Here is a 26567-nt window from a genome sequence, read left to right as displayed (position 1 = left end):
TTCACTCTAATATAAGGTTTCGTATGCCAGTAATACATTTTAACCTTTTTAGAAGGTCTCTTTCTATAAATCTATAATATATAACTAAACTATTGCTATATGTAAAGTAAATAAGGTTTTTAAAATGTTTAAGAAACTTCATTTAAAAATAAATTAAAATGCAGAGCCCCCCGGACCGGTGGCCAGGACCCAGGCAGTGTGGGTGCCACTGAAAATCAGCTTTCTTTCTGCCTTCGGCACCCGGGCCATAGGTTGCCTACCCCTTAATTAAATTAAAATGCAGAGGCCCCCTTCCCCCCGCAGACCAGTGGCCAGGACCTGGGCAGTGTGAGTGCCACTGAAAATCAGCTTGCGTGCTGCTTTTGGCACACGTGCCATAGGTTGCCTACCCTGATTTACGGCATCACTTCAAATCACTTTTCAAGAGCAAAGAAAAATTCACTTCAAACAAAAGTTCTTGTACTGTGTGTACAACCCCCAGCCCAACCCATGGCTCTGTCTTCCAATGCAGTCCCTCCTGCTGATCGGAGCAGAGGTCCTGGAAAGAGGTGCACATGCTCTTATTAAATCTAAATGCGACTTCCACAGTTGTAGAAATTTTGTGCAGTAACCCTCAGTCTTTAAGTCATCCATCTCCCAGGACTGTCCCAGCCTTGTTAGACCAGAACTGGTTCTATACTTGAGTTTGATTGCTGCTCATAATGTCATCAGCTTGACGTCTAAAGGATGTAGGGTCTGATTCTGCAACCCTAATTCATGCTGAGTGATACTTTATCCATTAAACAGCCCCACTCACTTCAACAGGACCATTTACAGAGCAAGGCAAGTAGTGTTGAAGAACTGAACCCCTCATCCTTTCAGGCTAGATTCTGTCACCCTTGCACATGTTTGCTGAGTAGTACCTTGATCATCAAGCAGTCTTACTGACATACACAGGCCCATCTGAAGACTAAGGTGCTTGCTTTACAAGAAAAAGCCGTTTGGACACGGTGCGCAGCTGGTGTATCTTGTAAAAGTACAGAGCATGCCCTCTAGGGATCCCAGGGCTTTTTAATAATATTGCTATTTTTAAAACAGTCTCCTTTTTGGTTAAATAATCCTTTTTCCACCCAAGAAGAAAAAAAATGGGAGACACAATCACTGATTCTTTTCATGATGGAAAAGAAAAAATCTCCAGTTAAAATTTGCACATCCATTAGTGCACCTTCCCCGTGTAAAGATTTTTTCCCAATTGTCAAAAATGGAATATCAAGCCTGGCATTTTACATCTGACCCTTTAAAGTTACATATGCACATGCCTAGCTGAGGCATTCATAGACACTGAATCCTTCCAGGGGAATTTTGCTAAATGATTATGGCTGAGTATTCCTTACCACAGCCTGCAAGCTGGACCACTAGTGTCTTAAAAGACGTGGTTTTAAAAAGTCAAATTATTAAGGCAAATTAACTCTAGTTAGGAGCTAATCAAATCCACAACATATAGTGTTAGCATGTGAAGGAACAAGTGGAGCATCTTAATAAGCTAATGAAAGAGGCGCTGACAAATACCAGCCTAAATTGCAAGTCACTTATCAAGTTTTTTCTGAGGTACAAAGGGTAAATCAGAACTAGGCCTGTTTCGCAGATATGGCCGCAGCTTTAAAGATTCTTTTCATTGCCAGTGTTAGGGTGGAAGAACCTCAGTGAAAATGAGAATGAAGCCCATTGAGTATAGAGGGGGGTAGGTGCCAACATGATGTATTCCAAAATGGACCCCCGCCTTCATTTTATTGTAAAGGCTCCACAAGTCTTTATTTTATTTTTAACATAATAATATTTCAAAAGCCAAAGCTCCCTGCCGCCCACTAAGAAACGGACAGTAGAATGAAATCATCGCATGGTGATGCAGGGGAAAAACCCACTTAAAACAGAAACAAATAGGACAAAGAACTAGACTATGCCATTAAGTCCAGGTGCACCAGCCCCCTGGAATGCAGACACCCCTGAGATGTGTAATTCTGTCCTTCACGGGGCGGGGTAGCAATTTGCTACTGGCATCTGCCTTTGCCACTAAAGTTTCAGATCGCAGAGGCTGGGTGGTCTGCACTGGGCCATTCCCTAGTATCAGGTTATAAACACCCCTTGTTTGTTCTGGAGCCCAATGTTCTGTGGGGCTTGATTGCAAAGGAAACTGCCTTTGTAAGACCATTTCACCTTATGCATGGTAGTACTGGTAATCCTTACAGTGCAGGAGATGGCTTTTCTTGACCCTGAGTGCCTTGCATCCTGTAGGGTGTCCTGAGGCTGACCTTGGTCTCAAACGTAGGGAAAAGCTAACAAAGGCACATGCACTGTGATGTAAATGTATGAACTTGTGCCATGAATAAAACATCACAGGCAGGTATCCCTTAAAATAAGCTTTGTCCTTTTATTTTCTCCTCACTCCGGTGGTTACCTTATTATCTTTCTTAGGGAGACAGCTGAATTCATTACAGCTGCTCGTGAGCAAAGGGTGGCAGGGAGGAAGTTGTCAATTCATGGGTTGTGGGTGTCTTGTTCCATCCCCCTGGAGGCTACTAGATATGAAACATGGTAAATGCACTGCATGGAGCCATATCTAAACAAACCAGAAACATCTGGGCTCCGGATGCTTACCAGGGATGTTTTGTCAACATTAGCAACAACAAATACATTTTGAATTTGAGTTTGCAGGGTGCAAGGGACAGCTGAGAGAAAAGATGTGTGTCCACATCCCCCAACTGTTCTAAACAAGTGAATAGACAAAGGGACAATGTAGTGGCTTAGAGGGAGGAGTCTAGTAGTTGCCAAAGGGATTTGAATTAATTAATATTCTCATTAATATTCCTGAAGAGAGAGTAAACAGAACCTGAATGATCTCCAGGCTGACATTGCAAAGGGAGGAGTTGCAAATACCAGTGAGGAAGAGAAATAAAAGTAAAGGTCTTGGGGAGATTAGAAGCACGAGTAGGAAAGAAAACGTCGAATCTTAGACAAATGAAACTAAAAAAAGTGACCACAAAGTAATCTCAAATGCAGAAGAAGAAGAGGAGAGGGGAGACTGGTAAGTAATAGAGGCTGAGAGATACATGGAGCCACGTTTGTGTTTGTGGCCAGATTTTCAGGTAGGGCTAACTGAAAAATATGATTTTTTTTAAATTTAGTTAAAAAATTGTTGATGATTTTTTTATTTTTCAACAAAATGGTTTTGGGTTTTGGGCTTTTCCCGCCTGTCAAAATTTTGGCCAAAATGAAAATTTCCATGAACATTTTTTGTTTCCATCAAATACCATTTTTTATCAAAAATATTTTAAGGGAAACATTTTGACCAGTTCTGTTTACCAAGTTCTCAGCACCCACCAAAGAAGGCAGATTTCCGAAAGAGCTCAGAGCCAATTTACAGCTACCATGTACCATTTAATCATGGTCTGGATTATTATGATATCATAGAACAATTCTGAGACCTTATTGTGTCCAGGCCAGTGATGCACAGCATGGCCTTTAACTCCTAGTAGTCTCAAAGAAGGTTCATCTAAACTTTCACATTGATATGGCGAGGTTATAGTATAGAGAAGCAGGATTTCCCATGCTCTGAGACTAGTGCCTGTCCATTGTATATCACCTGGAAAGTATAATGTATATTTCCCAAAACTGACCTGTCAGGGCATATGTACTATTTTATATGTGATGGTTCAGGTTGACTTTTAAATGACTAAAATTTACATTGGTGGTTTTCAATCATGCAAGTTTATTCTTAGGCAAACTTCAAATGAATTTGATCTGTGTTCACATAGTAATTTCTCAGATGAGTCTCAAAATGTTAGTATTGTTAAACAGGCAACATATTTTTCATTTGACTAGACACCGAGCCTACCACAACTGTCTGGATTTCAGAATTATCTGAATAGTTTTCTCGAGTACTGGAAGTTTACCCTTGAATATGACAGGTATCAAATGCCTCTTCTGTATTTGTGGATCTTTCGTTTGAGTAATTGATCTGTGGCATTACAGCAAGCCTCAATTTCCTATTCTGATACTTACAGACTGGATTCTGGGACATCTGTCATTCCAGAGCATGACTCAATTATCTGCTGTGTACAGGAAACCCAAGGAACAGGATATCCAGTAATAAAAGCCTTTACAAAGGATGCTGATATTCTAATTTGCTTGAGTCTTCAGGTCTAATGATAACAAAATGGCCAGGGCTAAAATTGTTTTCAAGGACAGTCAGAGAGCAAGGGAGAAAAGAACTGGCAAAGCTTGCAGCCTCAGTCATGTCACTTAACATCTTTTCTTGATCACATACAGTGATGTTTTAGGTGTGGGTGATCATCTGGTTAAATGTCTCTGATACTGTTAATGAATTAGCTCCATAAGAGTGTAAAGTAGATGCACGAGGCCACTGGAGAAGGCAGTATAACTCACATTGTTATAAAGCAAAAAAGAAACGGGATAGGATTTTCCTCCCAATTTTTGTTTAAGTTACTGAGCAAATCTAAGGCACTGAAATCTGAGGGACTCAGAGCACTTGCTAGAGTTGGGCATTGTGTGGCATGTGTGTTCTGCCATTCTTGGTCAGTTTATTCAGAGTTAGACTGTGACAATCCCTAGGCAGGGGAGCAAGACCCCACCACCCGCAAGGCTCTGTTAGTCCTTGACCTGGGATCTCAGGCCAAGGTCAGGTGTGGAGTGCAGCTGCTGCACTTTAGCTGCTCTGTCCAGCAAGCAAATGAGCAGAGAAACCATGGCTCTCTGCCCTTGTCCAGATGTACTGGCCAGCGGAATGGGGGAGCAAGCTACGCCTTTTGCAAGGCTGTACCACAGTACCTCCCCCCTGGAGCGCAAAGGGAGTACTTGTAGCCCCTTCTCCGTGACTCTGTTACAGCATGGCCCTGAGGCTACTCTTGGATCAGTGCTTCTTACGCATCACTCCCATTAGCCAGGGTTGTGCCCAAGGCACCCTCTTGTGCTCCATAGATTGCATTCAACCAGCAGCAGCATTGACAAAAAAAAGATTGCCAGATTATCTGATGCAAGATGGTAACATTTGCTGAGTGATTTATTCCCCTACTGATGTGTGACTTACATGAGCCTTTGCCTCACTGCTGTATTTGACCTGGTGTCTCCAAAGATGAAAGGCGAGAACTCTGATCACCCTGCCTGCTATCTAGCTGTCCCCTTTGTACTCGATGTCTTGGGCATCCACGGGCATGCACCCCAGGGCTGGCACCGTGCTGCGTGAGGAGGAAGTGTGATTCTCAATTGGTGCTAGATTCTGTTTTTATATCAAAGGGTAATTAACAAAAACAATGGCTTGTGTTTGCATTTCCCATGCCGCAGTTACAGATGATGGGTGTGTATGACATTGAAAATTTCAGGCAACCCACTATCACGTTGTGCACTGTACAAGACGCTAATCAAAGGAAAATTTACATGCACTGCTCCTGAGATAATCAGTTCTCTCTCTCTCTCTCTCTCTCTCTCTCTCTTTTTCTTTCTCTAGTTTTATGCCACCCTTCATTCCCCAAAACAGGGAGAGCGACTGATGTTAGACTCTGTCTTGTTAAAAGTCTAATCAGCTGAATGTCTTTAGTAAGAACCATCAAACTGTGCAGGGTAAACAACATGCATTGTTCAACTTCAGTAAGAGACCTAACTTGTTATGCCTCATGGCTATTAGCTGTAAAGAGGAGAAAAAAGACAAGGCGTTAGCAATGATCTGGGCACCTGTGAAATACAAAACAGCTAAATAATAATAATCAAAAAAAGGAATTTTACAGTCTAGAGATGAATTCTTTTGAAATGAGCATGAAAAGGGAAGGAAAACTCACCAGGAAGTAAAAGAAACTGAATTTTATACACTAGGCAACTCAATGTAGCAAGTCTAACCTTGATTAAATGAACAGAATCATACAAAGTGCTCTCAACTCTTTATTGGGTTGCTCAGGCGGGCACTTCTTGTAAGTGCTACCATGAAATATTCATTTCAGGATATGGCCCTTTTTTCACTGTCAGTGAAGTGTGGCCATTGCAGCAAGCAGTTCAGATGCCCGGTCAGTTCAGCAGAGCGTGACTTTCCAGATGCAAGTGGTGGCGGGGGAAGAGATTTGTAGGAAGTTGAATGGCAGCTGTCAAATGTGCAACTGAGACCAATGGCTCTTTAATTTGACTCCAGAGATGAGAAATTCCTTGGCGACATTTAGTGATGTCTCTGAAGGTGGTAGAGGTTAGGTTTTTCTGAGAACACTTTTCAAAAGTGCCACAGAATAAGTATATAATTTCCTTCTCTCCCTGGAGACCTTGGGGATCCTCTTGAAATATCAAGGAGGGAATAGTGGAGAGACAAAAAAGGGTCATTAGAAAATACTGAGAAAGTAGCATTTAATAGCTGGAACTGACTTGTGTCAAATAAAGCTCAGGCCTTAATATTAACTAGTTGTTAATGTATATTTGAAGCCCTAGCAAATATCATTTTGAAAGATCAGTGATCAGGAATGTAGCAACTCTCCAAATTTTCTAATAGATTTTATTTGGATGCTCCCTATCACCAGAAAAGCAAAGGGAAGATAACATTTCTCTTGTGTTATATTTTAATAGATATAAAGTAGATTTTAATAGATTAAGAATGGGAATGACAAACAACACGGGGCCCCTTTCAGCATTCCTTACTGAGGCAAAGCTCCCATTGAGTTAAGGAGAGGTCTTCAGAAAGAGAGAGAGAGAGAGAGAGATGTCAGATAAAGATTTTTTGGACTCTTTGGGTTCCATTCATTAGGGATTCCATGCAGTGTTTGCAGGACATATTTCTCTTAGGATCTGATCCAGAGCTCACTAAACTCAACAAGGTCCTTTCCATTGAACTCAGTGGACTTTGCAGGCAAGCCCTTGGTGCTCCTGTGGGAGCCTCCTGCAGAGAACATTGCTAATGGGAAAAGATGAGCATCATGCATGAATGAGCATCTGCAGTGTGCCCCCCACCCTGCCTGGCTGGTCAGGGACAAAAGCTGACCTGCTACCCCAGTGGGAGTGCTGGACAAAATCCTGCTCTCCTACCCCCTGGCAAACTAAAGGAGAGCAGAGCACTGGCATCAGGAGAGCCATGCTGCTGATCCGAGAAGAAGAATTTGCCGTGACAAAAGAGATGTACTTTCCAACATGGTCAGAAGTTGGGAAAACTTGGGCTCTGAATCCCACAGCTGAGGATTCCAATGGCTGGAAGATAATGTTGGAAAAATTCAGAATGAATATAAAATGCAATTTTTAAAAACTATTAGGGTGGTTATACTGTGGGAGAGATTATCAAGGGAAGAAGCAAATTCAACATCACATGGAGGTTTTAGCTCAAGATTGGATGTCTTTCTGAACCATCTGATCTAGTTTAACCACAAGGACTGGCCTCAGTAATGTAGCAGGGAAGAAGAATTCCCACCACTCCATGTGCAGGAGTCACCAGGTGGAATTCTCGGGCCTGGGCTGTGCAGGAGCATGGGCTGGATGGTCAGAGTGGTGCTTTCTGGCTCTAAAGCCTATGAACTGAGGCCTCAGTTCAGCAGACCATTTAAGTGTGTGCTGAAGTTGCACCGAAATGCACGGAACTTAAGAAAGTGCATTAAGTGCTTTGTTGGGTTGGGTCTTTATTCTCCTTTAAAAACTCACACTCCTCAAGAATTCCATTCTAGGAACTGTCAGTAAGATATCCTGCTGTGGGCAGTTATATTCTGTTGTGATGGTGGGAGATACACAGTTTGCCAGGCATCTGATCCTCAGAAGCAAATTATTTCTTGAAGGAGATATCATAGAATGTCAGGGTTGGAAGGTATCTAGTCCAACCAACTGCTCAAAGCAGGAACAATCCCCAGACAGATTTTCACCCCGGTTCCCTAAATGGCTCCCTCAAGGATTGAGCTCACAACCTTGGGTTTAGTAGGCCAATGCTCAAACCACTGAGCTATCCCTCCTCCCTATTATAAAGCAGCCAGGAATAGTCAGCTAAAATAGGAAGTTTTGTGCCATTGGTTCATTTTCTTCCGCACGCATGTTCAAAATATGATAGAGTCAGTCAGAACTTTAAAAAAAAATCTGCATAAATTTTGACTTTTTATCAAAAAATTAAAACCTCAATATAGGGAAAAATAATCTCTTTTCAGCAACCTAAAGCTGAAAAATGTTTGGCCAAAAGCTGCTGAATATTGAAAATTGTTCAGGTTTGGGCTGTAATTTGGGGGTTTGTGATTTTTCAAGGAAATATTAAAAGTTTTCATAGAGAGTAGACACTTCACAAAACTTTTTGTTTAGTCAAAATCCCAATTTTCTGTTGAAAAAAGGTTTCAACAATTTTTTTTGTGCTATTAGCCAAGAAAAGCTTGCTAGAGGATTCCACCCCCCCATGCCTAATGTGACCAAAGTACAGAAGTTTGTGTCTGTGGATATCTGACATCAGAATCCACTTCTTTCCTATAACATATCTAACAGAGGCATTCTTTTTTTTTCTCTGTCCAGGAAATATCCTAGAGTCTTCACCAGCCCCACCTTTCAAACTCTTCAGATATAAAAAATATAGAAGAAAAATGAGAATCCATCAGTTATGCTTCAACTGGCATTTGAAAGGCATCAGCTTCTGCACAGGCTGAAAGTTCCTCTTAGAATAGCCCAAGGAAAAGGCAAGAGAGGAGTTAAACATGAACCCAAGAATTCATTCTAAGAGACTCGGCTTGCAGCAAGATGCTGATCAATGGTGAGCAGAGAACAAAACAATGGGAGAGTCCAACAGCTAAGTAGGTCACCAGTTAACAAGACAGAGTGACTCAGAAAATTTAATTTTAAAACAGCAAACCCCATTTTTTTTAAATTATACGTGTTTTAAATTTAACTGCAGGTCAAATAAAAATAATAGTCTATTTCATGTTTTTTTTTACTCTAGTGCTTACAATAATATTATTATAATCACTTCTAAAGTTTTCATACATGTTATTATTTAAGTCTTAGAGTAAACGTATTTTACTGTAATCTCATACCTCGGTGACTGCTTGGAAGAATGTTACCATTGTTAATTCTTTGTATTACAGTAGTGCCTAGATGTCCCTCTCAGGAATCATGGCCCCAGTGTGCTAGGTGTATAGCAAGTATTTGTTAGGATCTGAATGCTGCAAAAATGTAATTAAGGTTAAAAATTATTAAAATTATTTCCCTTATAATTGCATAAATAATATAAATGTTAGCATATGGTTGACAAGCTTTTATTTTTTGTTTCTTCACGAACAATTCTGCATTCAGCCAAAACCCAATTAAATTTAAAATCTTTCTGGTGATAATTAGTATTTTATCCCATTGGTTAACAAAAAAGATACACAAGGCTGTCTTAATGTCATTTAGCGATAAAACACTGCAATACCAGTTGACTTTGTGTTATTTATTAATCATGAGGACGTTAGCAGCTCCCTGCTTATTCCTCTCCTTGCATGTCAAAACTGCTTTTGTTTTCTTTTTGTCTTCTTTCTAGTCATATGGCTGGCAGCTCTGATGCTCCAGACCTGGACTGGCTGTGCTGTGTATAATGCCAGTTTTGCTCTTGGGAATGATTATTAACATGTTATGACTAACACACAAAAGCTCTGATTCTTCTATTTCTTAAGTGAATTTTGTGTTAGTGAAAGGTGCCACCCACCTGCTAGGCCTGAGAAGAGAGGTACGTTTCGCCACAGAACAAATGCAGAACAGGCAACAGCACTTCAAGCTTCCTTGTCCATGATTATCTGTACTTCCATAGCATTTGTGGTCCCCATGTGGAATCAGGACCCCTCTGAACTAGTTGCTGTATGATCACATAGTAAGAGACAGTCCCTGTCATCAAGAGCTTATATTCTAAACAGACAGAGAGTGAGTGGGACAGGACACAAAGATATAGAGTGGTTTGCCCACAGCAGGTTCAGAAGAGGGTGGAACCCACATGTGCTGACTGTCAGTCCACTAGACCATATTGTTGTTAAATTGATTTAGTTAAACAGGCGTGGTGATGCTTTGATTTTGGTTTAAGAGTGGCTTAGTTTGATTTAGTTTAAACTAGGGTGACCAGATGTCCCGATTTCATAGAGAGAGTCCCAATTTTGGGGTCTTTTTCTTATATAGGCTCCTATTACCACTCAACCCCTTCCTGACTTTTCACATTTGCTGTCTGGTCACCCTAGTTTAAACCTGTTCCCAGTTTTGGCAAAACTGTTAGAAGCCACTCAAACCAAAATACAAGTGACCACCTGGTACAAAAGTTTAACTTCGCTGGTGCAAATTTCTTGTGTAGAGAAGCCCTAAATTGCAGCTGGTGATTAGAGGTGAAATCTTGCTATCACATTCTTAGTCCTCGAGCTTCATTTCTAGGAAGCACTTGAAAAGACAGAAGATTTGAACCCTAGCCAGACACTGCTATAAATGCAAAAGAGACAAAGCATTTGCAGAAGCTCACCACCATGGGAAAGAATGAAACTAAAACTAGGTGAGTATTTTAAACATAAGCAGAGCAGTCGGTATGAAATATTTCAAACAGCTCTGCATGCAAGCAATTCCTCATCTCAAACCTTTCCAGTCAAGACCATCTGCTCCATATTAGTCAGTCCCTATGCATATTTCCCATTAACATTTCTGGCTCGCCAAAGTATCAGACTTTCCCAGTGTACTAGTTTATTTTAGTGACGTTTTATTGTTTGCATTATTTTCCCCAATCATGCCTATGTGAAGTTCTCGGAGCTGAGTGTCTGCCATTCCCACAGTTGTCAATCAGCCCCTAAAACCGGCAGTGGGATTTATTCATTTCTAAGCTCGGCACAGCTGAGATGTTGGGAGTGGAGTGAGTCCAAATCTTGGACTTTTTGAAATTTCAGCAAATAATTTTATTTATTTTTGCAGATTTTCTTTTGCTGTTTTCAACCAATTTAGAAGCTGGTTGAAATATTTTTGAAAAGTCAAATTTTTGACAAAAAAATATTAGCACCCTCTTCCCCCAAATAAATCCCTTGCTTGTTTATGGGAAGCTTTAGTTGAGACACCGGGGCTTTGTCTAGACTCTGGGAATTTGGGCCTGTGTAGTTACATCAACATGACCTGGGGTAACTGGGGGAAACCTCTTTAGCACGGACATATTGTGTCTACAGTTGGGGGATGCACCACAGTTTTGTTCCATAGGTGCAAATTTCCCTAATCTAGACAAGTGGTCTGATGCAGTGTCTGAAAGTTCTCCTAGGCTACCTTGGTTTACTTGGGCTGAATTTACCTGTCTTTGGTTGCATCATTGCCTTCCCTCAATAGCCTTTCGAACTTTTTCCAGGTCAGTGTAGCATTGGGATCCCTCTGCTGATCATCCACTAGGGAATGGGCCAAAGCTAGGGATTTATTTGCCAGCTAAGGTGTGGGCTCCCTGTCGTAGGCACAAAGAATCCTCCTTCCCCAGGAGCTACAGCAGCCTTTTGTGGAACCCCCCCGAATACACTATTGACCTCACTCTTCTTGGGATAACAGGAAAGGAGAAAGATGCTTCCCACAGCCTACGGCAGGGAAGGACTGGAAGACCTGTGCAGCTATAGTTCCTCTAACCCTGCCCTGCCCTCTTACCTGATATGTGCCCTAGGTCACTGAGTTCCTTATCTATATGGAGCAGACACCCTCAGTGAGTCTCCCCGAATCCAGCCCCACCTCGCATGCAGTGGAACCGTGCTGGTTACATCAGGAGAGGGGCTTCCATTGACAGCGAGGGCCCCCAGTACACCTTGAGGTGCAGCAGAGTTACAAATGCCTCCCTGAGATTTCTGACACAGCCCAGAGCCATTTGTTCCAGGGGAATCAACACGCTTCCCATGAGGCTGTGGGGCACTCACTGTTAGCATAGGGGAAGGATGGCCTTGTGATAAAAGCACTGGCCAGCAACCTGGGACATCTGGGTTCAAATCCTGGATCTGCCCCAAGCTCCTTGTATGACCTTGGGCAAGTCACTTAATCTCTCTGTGCCTCAGGCCCTCATCTCTAGACTGAGTTTAAGAGTCTGTCTAGTCTATCTGGATTGTTAACTCTTTGGGGAAAGGGCTGTTTCTTATTCTGTGTACGTCCAGCACAAGGGGATCTTGTTGGAGGCTGCTAGGAACATGGGAAGGAATCTCTTGGTATATGGACTCCAGGCAATCCTGCCATATAACTTTTATTGCTGTAATACAAATAATAATAATATCAACAGGCACCAGGCATGCAACATTCACACTTAGAAATGAGCAAAAGCTCCCAGGGTGGGAGGAATGGGATTATATCCGCCCTCTACTCCCATTACTATATTGCAGCCAGTGTTGTATGAAGCGTTTGGAGAGGTCAAGAGACAGGCTGGGAAAGGAGGGGAGAAAGGGGTGAGTGCATTTATCTTCACTTCTGCATGACATGCTCCCAGGCAGTAGCACAAACTAGTGAAAAACCAAAAATTTCAGAGATCATTTAGATTCTGGACTAATTAAATGCTAAGGAGTTACAGCTCCTATTTCAACAGATATGAACCCTTATTAATATTTATAAAAACTATTTCATAGCAACACATTTATAGTATCTAAGAAATATGTGGTACCATCCTTTTAAATAGATTTTTGTGGAACATCATTATGACTATGGGAGATGTTCTGCTCCGTCCCTCTCAGAGTTTAAATAGTAATAATATGGATCTATCTCGGGTGGCTGAACGCCACTTGTCCCTCTAAGAAGTTGGATGCCAACCGCTCAGGGGTGGCGTAACTAGTTAGCATGCCAGAGTCTCGTTCATTATCGGAATTAACCAGACAAATCGTTCCACCAGCTAAGAAAGGCCATGCACCACTACCCACAGAATCGAGAAAGAGCTATCAATCTGTCAATCCTTTCCATGTCCGGGCCGGGTGAGGTTTCCTGTTCTTAGTTAGTGGAGCGATTTGTCTGGTTAATTCCGATAACAAACGAGACTCTGGCATGCTAACTAGTTACTCCACCCCCGAGCGGTCGGCAACCAATATGGATCTAGTCTTTCAACATTTAGACAAGATTTCTAAAAAAAAGCCTCTTTTTAATTACTTTGCCAGTCTATCAGTAAAAGGCAATTTTAGCTGTTAGAAGATTGCATAAACTGCAATCAGAAAACTCAAGGAGTAAAAGTGCCTGTAGGCACCAACCTAATTAAATGCAATATGCAGAATTTGTAGCTCTGCTCACGGCATGGGTGAGTGTGAAAGAAAGTGGGGGTTGGGTTTATCTGGGGAAGGCCCTGTCAGTTCCGAAATGTATCTGGAGTGCCCCTGGACTTCCTGAATCTGAAAAATTGGGCAGGATGCTGGATGCAAACAGGCTGTCTCCGCATGTGTGAAATTCACCTCCAGGCAAGGTTGCAACTCAAGACCAGTGCAACATTTAAATACCACATAAACCCTCAAAATAAGACTTAGCCATTGCATGGGCCAATCACCTGGTCCTCTGGACAAAGTGATTTTCATCCTACATTTCTGGCACCACTTCACTTGGTTCCAGCTAGAGATGCTAGAAGAATAGCCTTTCACATTGTTTCTCAGCTCATCTAATTTTGGTGGCAGTGAGAAAGCAAGTATGGAATCTCTTCCACCCCCTAGCAAGCTTCTTTCAGCGTTTCACAACTAAAGCTGTGCCACTAATTGATTTTTCAGTTCGCTTGCCTTACCAGAACATGTTAAAAAAACATTTGGGGTCAAAAGACACATTTCATTTTGAAAATGAAACATTTAATTCTTTTAATTATTATTATTTATTTTTAGTTTTCTTTCAGTTGAAACAATTCAGTAAATTTGACACAAATTGTTTTGGTCGACCGAGATCTGTATTTAAAAAAAAAATGTTTGTGTGTGTGCAAAATAAAAGTTTTTGCTGAAAAAAATGTCCCCCAGCTCTATTCACCACCTTGTAAAAGCTTAGACCCCCCCCTTGCAGCTGTAAAACTGGGCAAAGGCTCCACAGAGAATTTTATTGCATCTGGGCTGTTTCATCTGTTTCTATTTTGTAACTTGATGGAATCAGGTAAATATCTATCTGATCAAAGGCACCTTTCATCACGGAGTCTTGGGGCTGAATGCTGTGACTCACCAGAGCCAGGCACATGCCATGGGCTTGGAATTAATTCCTTTCTCCACTTCTCAGGGCCAGTGAATAGAAGTCTTCATCCCCATCAACCTCAGCATCTGCTCTATGGACTCTAACTCCTCCAATGGAAGGGAAGCCTCCAGGAGACGAGTTAGCGACGACACGGTCATATCATACAAGGTCAGATGAGATGCCCTGTTAGAAATTCTAATCAGAATGGTTTCTAGACATCAACTGAGAGGGGAGGGGAAGGGAAGGGAGGGGAGGGGAGGGGAAGCGCCACAGGTGGAAATGTCTGCAATGGTATCACATTAATCATTTTACAGCCAGTGGTTTCTTCATTTAATGCAAAAGACGGCTTGCAGGTTAAAGGCAGAGAGGAACTCAGGGCAGTGGCGTCTATGCCAATTGATGGTGGCTTTATAACAGAGCAAAGCCTATTTTAATTCATGCCCAGAAACTAGATATGAGGAGGCCATTTAGAAGAGATCAACTTTTTTTCATAATAATATAATAAAAAAAAAGTCCTTTTCCTCCCAAGCCCTCCAGGAAGTCTCTCTTTCCTTTTTAGATTAAAAATAAAGCAACAAAAATCTGGGCCTGTTTTAAGAAATTCCTTCTGCACACTTGCATCCAGTGTTTGGTTAACCTTCGCCAAACTCTCTCATCAGCAGTAATTAGGATTCTAAGTCTTTAAAATCTTTTCAATATTCCTTGCTTCAAAGTTAATTTGCTTCCTTTCCTTGCTTGCAGAACAACCCAATTAGAGGTGAAATCACTTTAAATATGCTCAATTCCATACTTACTACTTTATTTGATCATTAGATATTTATAAGCTAGGTGCTTTATTTTCTTTAAAAGGAAAATGTCACCATCCTCCACCCCTCCAAGTGTTTCTCATCAAGCGCTTTGCCATTTCATAGCTGATTATTAGCAATACAGACTGAATGTTATTGCACAGTTGTTCAGATACCGAAATGGTTCACAAAGGGACGTCATTGAGGGCCCATCACTTGCTTTTCGAGGTAGAGCTAGAGCACTTAGCAGATTAGTGCAAGAAAAAGGCAGGAGCTAGGGCCCCTCTTCAGCAAGATATTTAGGTATGGGTCTAACTTTATGTACATGAGTAAAGCTTAAAGTTAAGCACATGCTCATAGTTTGCTGCAGGGGAATGAGGTAGCTGGTTCCAGACTGGTATCTGTGATGCTATGGAAAAACGGTTCCTTCTTCCAGGCCACAATCCAACAAAGCACTTTAGCAAATGCTTAACTTTAAGCACATGAGTAATTCCATCAGCTTCAAGGGTTATGCAAAATCTTTCTGTGGCTCCCTTAGAAGCTTTTCTCCTGGTTTTCAGAAGCTATTCTGACTTTAGAAAAAGTTTCAAACACAACAAAAAGGGAGAAGGGGCTTTGGCGTGTTTGAACTTCCTTGCCAATCCCCTCCTGACCCCTTTCAGTTACCCTCCTTGACACCACTGAACATGCTATAAAGCTCAATCATGGCTTAATAAATTATTTACCTACTAAAAGTTTGATGAGTGAATAGGGGAAATTGAAGAATGTGGCACAGTGAGATGTTGCATTATTGACAAGTGAAAGAAGCTAATTACCTAATCACAGCAATCGCTAGATAAATGTGGCAAACTAGTTTCGAGTCTTATTTGGAGTATCTCTTTCCTTTAAAAATTAATACAACAAAGAGGGACATGGGGTCTTTAACTCTGGATCAGCTTTTCTTTAGAGGGGGATGTAGTCTTCCTTTTCTTGTAAATAAATATATAAGAACTAAGTTTTTGTCCAGGGTGCCTACAGCTTCCAGAGAGGCACCACTTGTTAGATTTATGAATTAAGAGATTAAATAAATGAGAGCCAAATTAATTATACATATATAATATTTCTAGGTGATTCAGAAGTGCAGGAAGCATTAACATTCTAATACTGGAATCCCACATAACTAACTCGTAGCAAGAACAGAAACTGGCCCAAGTTCAATTTCAATTCATTTTTCTGACTAAGGTTGGAAATAAGAATGGGAAATACCTTCACCTTAATTCATTAGTATTTCAGTATGTGAACTGTAATCTTGGAGTTATTCTTTACAACACCTTTAAAGCAACTCTTTTCTCTAGGGAATATTGACTATTTCTATATATGGAGCAATGCTGGAAATACATGTTAAATATTGGTGCATGTAATACAATTATTAACAACACACAATCTTATTTAAAATCCAGTGGGGCACCTTTACATGATTTAAGGTGTTTTTTTTCATTATGCCTCTTGGCAACTGCTAATATTGTCTTTACACAAATGTTTATTAGATTAAACTGTTTGTTTGTTCCATTATGTAATCATAAATATACGCACAGAATGCCCTAGGGATACTATCAGGCCAAAGATAGTATTGCAATGTACTTCATTACCACCAGCTGTGACTGAAATAAAGAGCCTTGGTGGATAATTTAGAAACCTACTGGACCAAATAAAATGGAATGTCAGGACCCAGTGTATGTGGAAACACAGAAACTTTCCAAAAGTTTCTTTGAAACTTTTGCTCCCATCTTTTTGACCCTGATTCAGGAAAGCACATAATAAGCTCATGCTTAAGTCCTATTGACTTAGGTGGGAATGAAGCAAACACTTAAGTGCTGTCCAGAAAAAGATGCTTTCCTGATTTTGGGGCCTAAGTCTCTTCTCCACCATACACCTTGAGAATCCCAACCAGCAAATGCATGGAAGATTTGTTCCTTATTGTTGTGTGTTTGACAGTAGCACATAGAGGTTCTGACCAAGATATGGCCCCATTGTGCTAGGTTCTGCATTACACATAGTAAGAGGCAGTTTGAATTACAAAGAGCAGTTAATTACAATTAGAGATGGTCAAAAATGGGAAAAAAATTTCATAAACATTTTAGGAAAAAATGTGTCCCCTTTGATTTTTTCCTACGAGCCCTACCTTCTAGTGCAAGCTAGACAAGAAAGGCCCAGAGTGGAAGAACAGAAGTGTTGCCCAGCTGGGGAACAAAGGCACAGAGAAATGAAATGACTTGCATGCAGAGCCAAGAATTGAACCCCCGTCTCTTGAGTCTTAGCTCAGTGCCATATCTACAATACTGTTCTTGAGGAGCAAAAATAGAAATCCAATTAAGCACTTTCTTCTTGAGCCTGGCATGAGATTCCAGCTGAGTGACACAAGCAGGCAACAAGGTTTCATAGTATCCAAACCATCTGAACCTCACACTGACGTATTTTCATTTTACCAATTTCACCCTTCTCTTCTCCTCTCATTGTCACGTCATTGTTCTTCGGTAGCTGGCCATGCTGGAGAGTAGCAGCCTGCAAAGAATAAAATTGCAGGAGTGGCAGGGATGCTGCAGGCTGCCCTGCTGCCATTACAGAAATTATCTGCAGAGCATGATGGAACAGGACTCGAGGTCGATACCTGTCTCTCTCTTGCCATTTTCATCACATTTAACAGTTTTGTCCCAGCCTAATGGGCTTAGGCAAGAATCTGACAGTGTGATAAAAAGCACACCCCAGTGTCCAGGACAAATTGCAATGGCAAAGCTGTGGTAATGGAATGCAGGGGGAAAGTAGAATGAATACCCCAGGAAAGCACAGGCAATCCTCATGCTGCTGGTACCACGGTCTGTCCTGCAGAGATCTCAGGGATACACATTCCTGATTCCAGCACCAATGTTCCCACCAACTAGCCTCTCTGGCAAAGAAGAAACTTGCTGTATCTGTAAAGGATCTGTGATGGGTGATATCTGAAATGGCATCAATCTTCATGAGTCAGGAGAGGATGGAGTGGTATAGTCACAACTGAGTTATCCTGTCTTGCCTGACAAATGAAGATAAATGGCATGACATCAGCTATTTATTTACACAGTTTACAGAGTATGCATGAGTGTATGAGTGAGAGAGACAGCATGTGTGTCCTTACATACAGAATACATACTGGTGCGGTCTAACGGTTTTTTATCAGCGTGAGCTTTGGAGAGCTATTTCCGAGTAGCTGTCTTCCTCTTTTGTATGCATCTCACGTTGATATCTCGATTGTTCAGCCATCTGGCTGCTGCTGCATCACCCAGAGTACCAAGGTGTTGCAGTCCTCAACCTCCCACCTTCTAATTATGCACTCCTCTACCACACCAACAGCCAGCCACATCACTGCCCTGCAGTCACATTGGGAAGCCTGGGTTAAGCCACATTTCTGCACTGTGGCAGTTACTCACACTGTTCCAGTCAGCAGCCTGGTGAGCCTAGGCCAGGATCTGCATCCCAGGTTGCAAACAAGTGCCTGTAAATCAGGGCTTCTGAGCAGAGATGTTCACAAATCAATCTGTGATTCTTGCTAGCATTCTGAAAAGCTTCTGATGGCTAATTCCTAGTTCGTGAGGTTGGGAGGTGAACCCAGAGCTTGGAATGGAAATAAACCTCTAACCTGCAGCATATTGGAAGGCTGGTTCTTCAGTCTATTGGAGAAATTCATGGCTGTACAGAGGCCAGTACAGGGTCTGTGTGCCCTCTGCACAGGGCTGAATTTAATAGCTGTGGGCATGAAACTACTGTCTTTGGGATCATTTGCAGAAGCTTCTGAAATGTGCCCATTAGAGCTGGCTGAAAATATCATATTTTGAATTTTTTTGAATAAAAAGGGGACAGATTTCTCCCCAGAATTTTGGTGGAAAATGTTCCTGTTTTTCAACCAGTTGGGATGCACTTGCTCTCTGTTCATGTGCAATTAACCAACCTCTTTGAAAAACAAGGCACATTTTTTAGATATCTACTTTGGTGCCCCTAAATACTACATCCTCCATTTTACAGAGACTGCTTGCTACCACGTGGGCCTAGTACATTACTTTCGCTTTGGGAGGAAAAACAGCCCTCTCTCTCAATGGACGGTCTATAAACAAGGAGAGGGAATTTATGAATACAGAACAAATATTTGGCTTCTGCCAGAGACAACATCAGTATTTCAGCAGCAAGTATTCAGTCTCAGTGACTCCCCCGTGATATTAGAGAGGGGAGTTGATGTTTGTGCATCCTGCTCCATATCACTGCATATTCAGTCTAATATTGTGCTATGTCTAAATGATACAAGCCTGGTTCTCTGCCAAGATTTGATATGATGCCCTAGAACAGTATTTTGCAATTATGGGTGGTGGTTAGGGAGAAATCTGATGTCTGTGCTGGAGTAACAGTCTCATCTGAAATAACTTGGTGGAGCCAAACTGCTACTGTTTGACAACTGAACACAAAGGGAATTTCTTTTTGCAGGTACAGTTTGCACTTCCAAAATAAATTGTAGATGCAAACAACAGCCCTTGTATGCCTTGTTACCTGACTGCTCAGGCAGCTGGGTAGCTGGGAGTGTCGGCACAAATAGGCAGGTGTCAATTTTTTAAAATCTGGCCCAAAATGTTATTAAACATCCTTTGTGCTGCAACAAACTGCATCCTGCTTTAGTGAGAGCTTTGTCCAGTTCTGCTGTAACATAATGAACTCTAATGAGCCTGATTTGCTACTATTCACTCTTCAGCATCAGCTGTACCTGGCAAATCCCTAGACTGCCTCCCATTTTCTTTGGTAACCTTGCACTCTGCACACGAGCTCATATGCTGCATTCTGCCCACCTGTGACAGGTTCAGCAACCTTCCATCCGAAGGCCATGCAGTAAGAAAGCAGTCTTTAGCTGGCGAATGAGATCTGTCACACAGTACTTGCTCTCTGCTTTTTTTGGAATATTGTTCTAACTTATCTCCTTCAACAATCAGGGACTCCAAAGCCCAACTGGCTCCACACACTTCCCTGTGACCTGTGCCTGACACACTCTTGATTTCAGCCTTCATTAAGTCCAGCAATCCACAGTGAAGAGCTACAAGCCTCTCAATGGACCTACCTTCAGTATTTTGTTTCTCCACATGGAAGGAGCTATCAATCATGCAGCAGTACCTGGTTCTAGGCGCAGTGAAGGCCTCTTACGTGGGCGCATCAGTCATACTTTGTTGTTTTCTGTATGTCATTTACTATCACCACAGTTAAAGAACAAAAGCAAACAGTTTCTGCTTGATGGTGCATGAGCCATTTAACTATTGTTCTTGCAGTTTTATATGCACCAACTGACCCTCCTTTTAGCACTGCTAGCCATTAATCATCTGTTTCTCATGCCATTCAGGGTTTTGAGTCACACCTGCAGATCACAGAACCTATGGATCCTGTTTGAACAATAATATATTAGCATCACAGCTGAGCTTCCCAAGAGGGACATGTTAGCTGTGATGGGGATACCTGACAGGAATTGGCTGAGAGCTCTCCAGCTCAGTTCATATATAGGCTACTGAGCAGCCATTACATAGTAAAGACAGACCTTGGGTGGTTTTCTGGTCAAGGCACTGGATTAGAACTCAGGAAAATTGGATTAAAATCTCAGCTTTGCCACAGGCTTCCTGTGTGACCTTGGGCAAGTCTCTTAATATTGGTGTGGTAGAGAATTTTTTTCATTTTAAAACATTTCAGTGAAACCAACCAAAACCAGCCAACCAAAACATTCATTTTTGTCAAAATTTTCCTTGGAAATATTTTGGATTTTCATTTAAAAATATTTGTTGGTGAAAACCTGAAAGCTTTGAATGGAAATAGTTTTTTTTTTCCCCCATGAAAATTTCTGTTTCATCAAAAAGTCATTTTTCTGAGCACCGCTCCTTAATCTCTCTGGGTCTCAGTTTCCAGTGTGTAAAGTGAGGGTAACAATACAACCTTTGTCTGTCTTGTCTCTGAAGTTTGGTATGTCTTGTAAGACTACATCTACTTTAGGAGTTGGGGAAGTGATTCTCTGGCTCTCATGCTCACACCAGGTTTCACCGAGCTAGTGTGAGTTTAACGAGGCATGTAGCACGGGAGCTGGCAGAATGTGCAGAAGCAGGGAAATCACACCCCTAACTCACAGTAGCCTTACACTGCAATTATCCCACCTAGCACGGTCGGCCTCGATCTCAGCGGAGGACTTTAGGTCTTCCCGTCTCAGGAACAACAGTGGGCTGGATTTGAACCAGTGACTTGAGGTGAAAGGTTCTGTGCTCCCTAACCCAGCCAGTCTGAGTCTGATTCCTTAAAAAAGCAAGGCTGGGGAATGTCTACATGCATGAGTGAACTCAGCCTTGCTTCAGCAAAGCAAAGTAAAAACAAATCAAATTTTATCTGTTACTGTTCCCAGTCACTGGTTTGGTGAGCAATTGACCTGGTTTGCTTATTATGTAAACCATCAGGAAACCAGGGTTCTGTATTATTTATGCTAATACAAAGCAGTAGGCAATAACATTAGAATTGGGTTGTTGTCAGAACTGCTGGTGGCGGGTAGTGTTGTGCTGGCTCTGCTCAGGGAGCTGCGTCTTTCACAAACACGTGTCCTGAGTGTCTCCCTGAAGAGTAGGTTCTGATCCATGGTAGAAAGTTGCAGTCTTCAGTTGAAGTGAGTAACCCGAGGTGCATCTCAGCACTGCTGAGGAAATGGCCTCAAGGTGAAATTCACCCTTGGGCAGCGGCTCACAAGAAGCATAGTGGAGGATAAACACTTCTCACCTGGGGAATGTGGAGTTTGGTTTCAGTTTTCTGACCTACTTCTTTTTTCACCATTACACCCCTGGGGGCAGCACAAGAGGTTACAGAGATGAATTTCACAGTTAAAGCTAGAGGACAGTAATGAATCACAATGCTTGTGCAGACTATACAGGCACATCGGGACTGTGTCCAGATACTGTCACATCCTGGGATGATTTACTGTAACCACCACCCCCTCCTTATTTTCAGGAAATAAATATCCAACCTCATTTATATTCGCACTTCCAAAGTGAATCCAATCCAAATCAAATCCAGATATGAGCTGGGCAGAAAGCTAGTTTTCTGCATGGAAAAAAATTATCATAGCTTTGTGCCAGGCCGCAAAAGTGAGTGAGTTCTGGATAGTATTGGCTGTTGTTGGTTTTTTTTTTCAATCAAAATGATTTTTTCAGAGAAAAATGGCTTTTTGAATACTCTGAAAATTTCTGCAAAAATGTTTGGTATTGTTTTACATTTTTCTGGCTGTTTGATGAAACAATTCACAAGAGAAAAATTTTGATTTGATTCACATGGAATCTATATGGAAATTGTTTGGTTTTCTGGTTTCATGTTTGTTCTCTCCTTTCCTTTTTGCCTAGTGGAAGAGGTAGGAATAAAGGAGAAAGAGACTGGAAGAAATAAAAAAAATCCATTTAGGTTCTAATTGTTCTGTCAAAAATCTTATAATTCTGCAAAAAATTGGAATTTTTTTTTCATTTAATTAAAAAATGTGGAATAATTCCCTTTCTTGGACCAGACCTGGCCTTGGACCTGGGTTAGGATTGTCTTAAATTGTGAGAGAGGGTTTTGTGTTGGTCTGGGTCCATCTCCCATCCTGTCCAATGTTCTAGCTTTTCTGTGTTCTGTGGTACAATTGCCCATCTTTCTGTCATGACATTGCTTGGAAAGGAGTTAAAGCTAATTGCTCGTGTGTGTGTGTGTCTGCATGCACTGATGATCCTTAGTTATGTTTTGTTTTCATAGAGACAACAGTAACACAGGAAGACTGCAAACCATATTCTGAGAAATCTGGATTCCAGAAACAGAGCAGCTATGTGGCAAGACTCTATCAATATTTAGCAGTGCTCATAGCATACATTTAATTGAAGCAGTCCAGAGGATATAAGGAGCAGAGGGCTGGGGAAGTATTATTCTCCTGGTCTTTATAGATGCAAATTTATATTCAAATTAACCCCCAGCTCAATGGAGTCCCACTAATCCTTTTACAAAGGCTTGATATGTTAATCCCAGCCCAGCCCTAGTCTAGTGGCTGTTTAAACAGTTACCTAGATTAGTTTTCATATTTACAAATAAATCCTGTCTGAAGTGCAGTTTAACTTGGGGCTGACTCCTTGCCACCTTTAAGAAGCAAACCCTTCACCAGGGACGAGAAAAGGGTAAATCCGTGCATTGAACGTCAAGATACAGCCTTGCTAACAGCCTAAAAAATGCTTAATGAAAACCAGGAAGCAAACTCTAAGCTTGGCTCTCCATCCACGGAGCACAACATGGCATTTCACAACCTGGTTTAGTGCCACGCTGCTAACGCAGTCCACCCCCATTACACAGCTCTCCGGTGTAAGATTCTTCCTCTGGCTCCTTATTGTGCTGTCCCTTCACTTTCCAGCAGCATCAATAAAATGTATTTAAAGTATATTTTGTCCCTTTCAAACAAGATTTTAAAATTCTATGGAGGTTACAGGTATTGTTGGAGGCTGCAGGGTCTATACTGGACTATGAATCTGTGACATGAAGATAGGGGGTTTAAAAAGGGCAGAGCGGACGTGGCTGTGGTAGGAGCTGACCCTCGGGGCCATTATTCTGACACCCGCTGCTAGGCCACATAGTCCTGACCCCCGGGGCTGTTATACTGATGCCGGCTGCTAGGCCACACAACCCCGACCCCCGGGGCTTTTATACTGATGCCGGCGCTAGGGCCACACAGCCCTGACCCCCGAGTCTGTTACACTGACTCCAGCTGCTAGGCCACACAGCCCTGACCCCCAGAGCCGTTATGCTGACGCTGGGTTCCAGGCTGTGCTGGTTTCAGCTGAAGGACAGTCTGGTAGACTGTAACTCCAGTGGAATCACACCCTCTCCCACCCCAAAGGAGGATGGAGTGTGCATATCACACGACACCCCTTTTTTGCTCAGGTGTGGGTGACAGCACCAGGTGCTGGGTGGTAGAAAATCAAGCCCCGAGACTATCATAGATCCAAGAATGCTGCCAGATCTGTTTTTAAAGGGAGCAGGTGCCTCTCTTTATTAAGTGGCTAAGACTGCCATCATACCCTTCTGGTGTCTCACTCTCCTTATCAGCCACGGAGCCGTCCAATTCCAGCATAGAAACCTTGCAGTCGCCTTGTTTTTGAATTGACTCTAGTATGAACGGCAGATGAGACGAAGTCAGGGCCATGTTTGTAGTGGTTCGGGCTTTGGCTGGGCTGGCCCTGAAGTGCATGACAGCAGATTCATTCTAATATGTTCAAGTGGATACACTGGAGGTTTCCGTGCTCAGCAGTTACATGACAGCCTTAATTCCAAACAGTCTTCCAACAGAAAACTGCAATGGATTCCGCCCCCCTCCACCCTCAAGCCAACCTGCCCATTAGTGTCCCAGTACGTGGATTGCAGGTAGCCTCCACTACTGGAGAAATAAAGGGGGAATTATACTAATAGGTTATCATACTTTTGAGTCTGGCATATAGAAGAAATAGGGATCAAAGCAAGGAAGAGAGAATGAGCGAATGCAGTGGTGTTAGCCAGTAATAGCTAGCAAGTGAAGTGGTAAAGGAGCATACAGACAGACTGTGCTTCATCTGTTGATTACCCATTATCTTCCATCAATACATTGCTAAACTGTTATCACTAAATTATCCTGCCTAATACAAGGCTTTACATCAGGCTGGTATGAAATCCATTACTGTCTGTCAAATCACTTGGCTAATGGAAAAAAAAAACCCTATTATCTCCATTAGATTTTGGTCAGATCCCTTTATCTGTTACGTTTACTAACTCCTTGTAATGGAATCGGACTAATACAAAATGACAAAGAATCAATTAAAGTGACATGCAAATGAGTGAGCTGAATAAACCCCTATATCACCCCTTGTTGGGCTTGTTAATGAATATGAACTCTGAATTATTCAGAGGGGTTGTTTATTATACTTTCAACCACCCATTAATTGTGTTTTTGTTTTAAAGTAGCTTCCTCTTCCAATACCGTTTCCATACATACGTTCAGGAGACCTGAGGTCATTAACCTCAAGACTAGCTTTCCTCTCCCCTTAGGGAAGGAAAACTCCAGCAAGACAAGGCCCTGTGGAACCTCCAGCCACCCCTGGACTCAGAAAATCCTCTGTTGGAGGCAGCCCTGGGAATGCCCCCAGTGGAGTTTCCATAGTGCTGAGGGGAGGTAATGGGAAAGAAGCAGCAGCCTTTCCAGAGCCCTTGGGGGCTAGGGCTGGATGAGGGGTTATGCATCACCCAGGAGGCTGCTCTCTTCTATCCCAGCTGCAATGGTGGTTGAGATCACCTTCCCTGTGGGAGTGGGGAACCTAGGTAGTGTGACCTGGCACAAGGCTATTTCTGGTCACATTTGAATCATAGCCATTTCTCCGCCCCACTAATAAACTTGACATTGGGATCTAATTGTATTGGATCCACTCTCACATTCGGTTTTAGTTTTGCAACAAAACAACCCTTGTCTGACAAAGACCTGAAGCTAAATGTGGGTTTTTTGCCCATCTTAGTTTCAAATGGATAGTTGGAAGCCAGAACATGGCAGCTCCCCTTCACAGCCTGGTCTTCCTGCAGTTGGGGTGGAGAGTTGGTAGCAATGTGGCTGGAGCCAAACAATTCCTGGTTTACCTTTTGCAAAACCAAAGCAAATGCTGAACCATTCATTTTTATGCCTCACCTCTCCTACCTTTCATCTTCTGCTTCTTCCTTCCAGCGGCAACACCCAGCGCAGAGAGGACTTGCGGGGATCAAGCCAGCCAGCTACAGAGGGCAGCTCCAAAAACATCCTAATGGAAAGGTTAATAAAAGAAAGAAAATATCAAAGTGGCGACTCTCCCTTATAACATGCACATTGCAGTACTACACTACGTGAAAAGAATTAACGGTATCCACTCTACTGAAAGTTCTACAATCCCGGGACGGCAGGAGGGTTCCGGGTTGAGGGAACTCTTCCATCCAGCATAGAGTTGTAGTATCCATTGCACACCAACCATGCATTAATAGATAATAGGAGCAATCCGACTCATTATGGAAGCACCTAGCTTTGCAAGAGAGGGAGCAGACAGGCTAATTCAAGATCTTGTTGTACAGCAGTGGGAGAGCAGTTGTTTGATCTTTCAATGCCCTGTATTGTGTGTGGTCATTTCCACCTGCGTGAAGTGGCTGTACAAGGCTGCTCGTCCTAGTATTTGCTGTGGTTTGTTTTTGGAAAAGTTAGAGGAATCTCACTTGGGTTGCAGCTCAAGACAGTGCTTATTATGTGTGATCATGACCATTTAATGTTTCCTGAGGAATATGGCTGCTGAAGAAAATGCTTTGATGCTTTCTGTCCATGTTGGGTTTTGATTGGCGAGTACATGGTGCAACAGTCAAAGGAACCTAGTGGATATAGTGTACTTAGATTTTCAGAAATCTTTGACAAGGTCCCTCACCAAAGGCTCTTAAGCAAAGTAAGCTGTCATGGGATAAGAGGGAAGGTCTTCTCATGGATTGGTAACCAGTCAAAATACAGGAAATAAAGAGTAGGAATAAAGGGTCAGTCTTCAGAATGGAGAGAAGTAAATAGTGGTGTCCCCCAGGGGTCTGTACTGGGACCAGTCCTATTCAACATATTCATAAATGATCTGG

General features: G+C 42.2%; 1 long non-coding RNA gene across 1 annotated transcript; it reads left to right on the top strand.

Annotated features, from left to right (window-relative positions):
- Window positions 1–2866: 2866 nt before the first annotated feature.
- On the top strand, window positions 2867–26356 carry LOC115637637. The gene is made up of 3 exons (XR_003997313.1): window positions 2867–3061; window positions 14152–14274; window positions 25654–26356. It is a non-coding gene; the product is annotated as an uncharacterized LOC115637637 (long non-coding RNA).
- Window positions 26357–26567: the final 211 nt, after the last annotated feature.

Source organism: Gopherus evgoodei, chromosome 20, assembly GCF_007399415.2.
Source record: "Gopherus evgoodei ecotype Sinaloan lineage chromosome 20, rGopEvg1_v1.p, whole genome shotgun sequence".
NCBI classification, from domain to species: domain Eukaryota; kingdom Metazoa; phylum Chordata; order Testudines; family Testudinidae; genus Gopherus; species Gopherus evgoodei.
The sequence above is the reverse complement of the archived record's forward strand: the minus strand, read 5'-3'. Positions and strand labels throughout refer to the sequence as shown.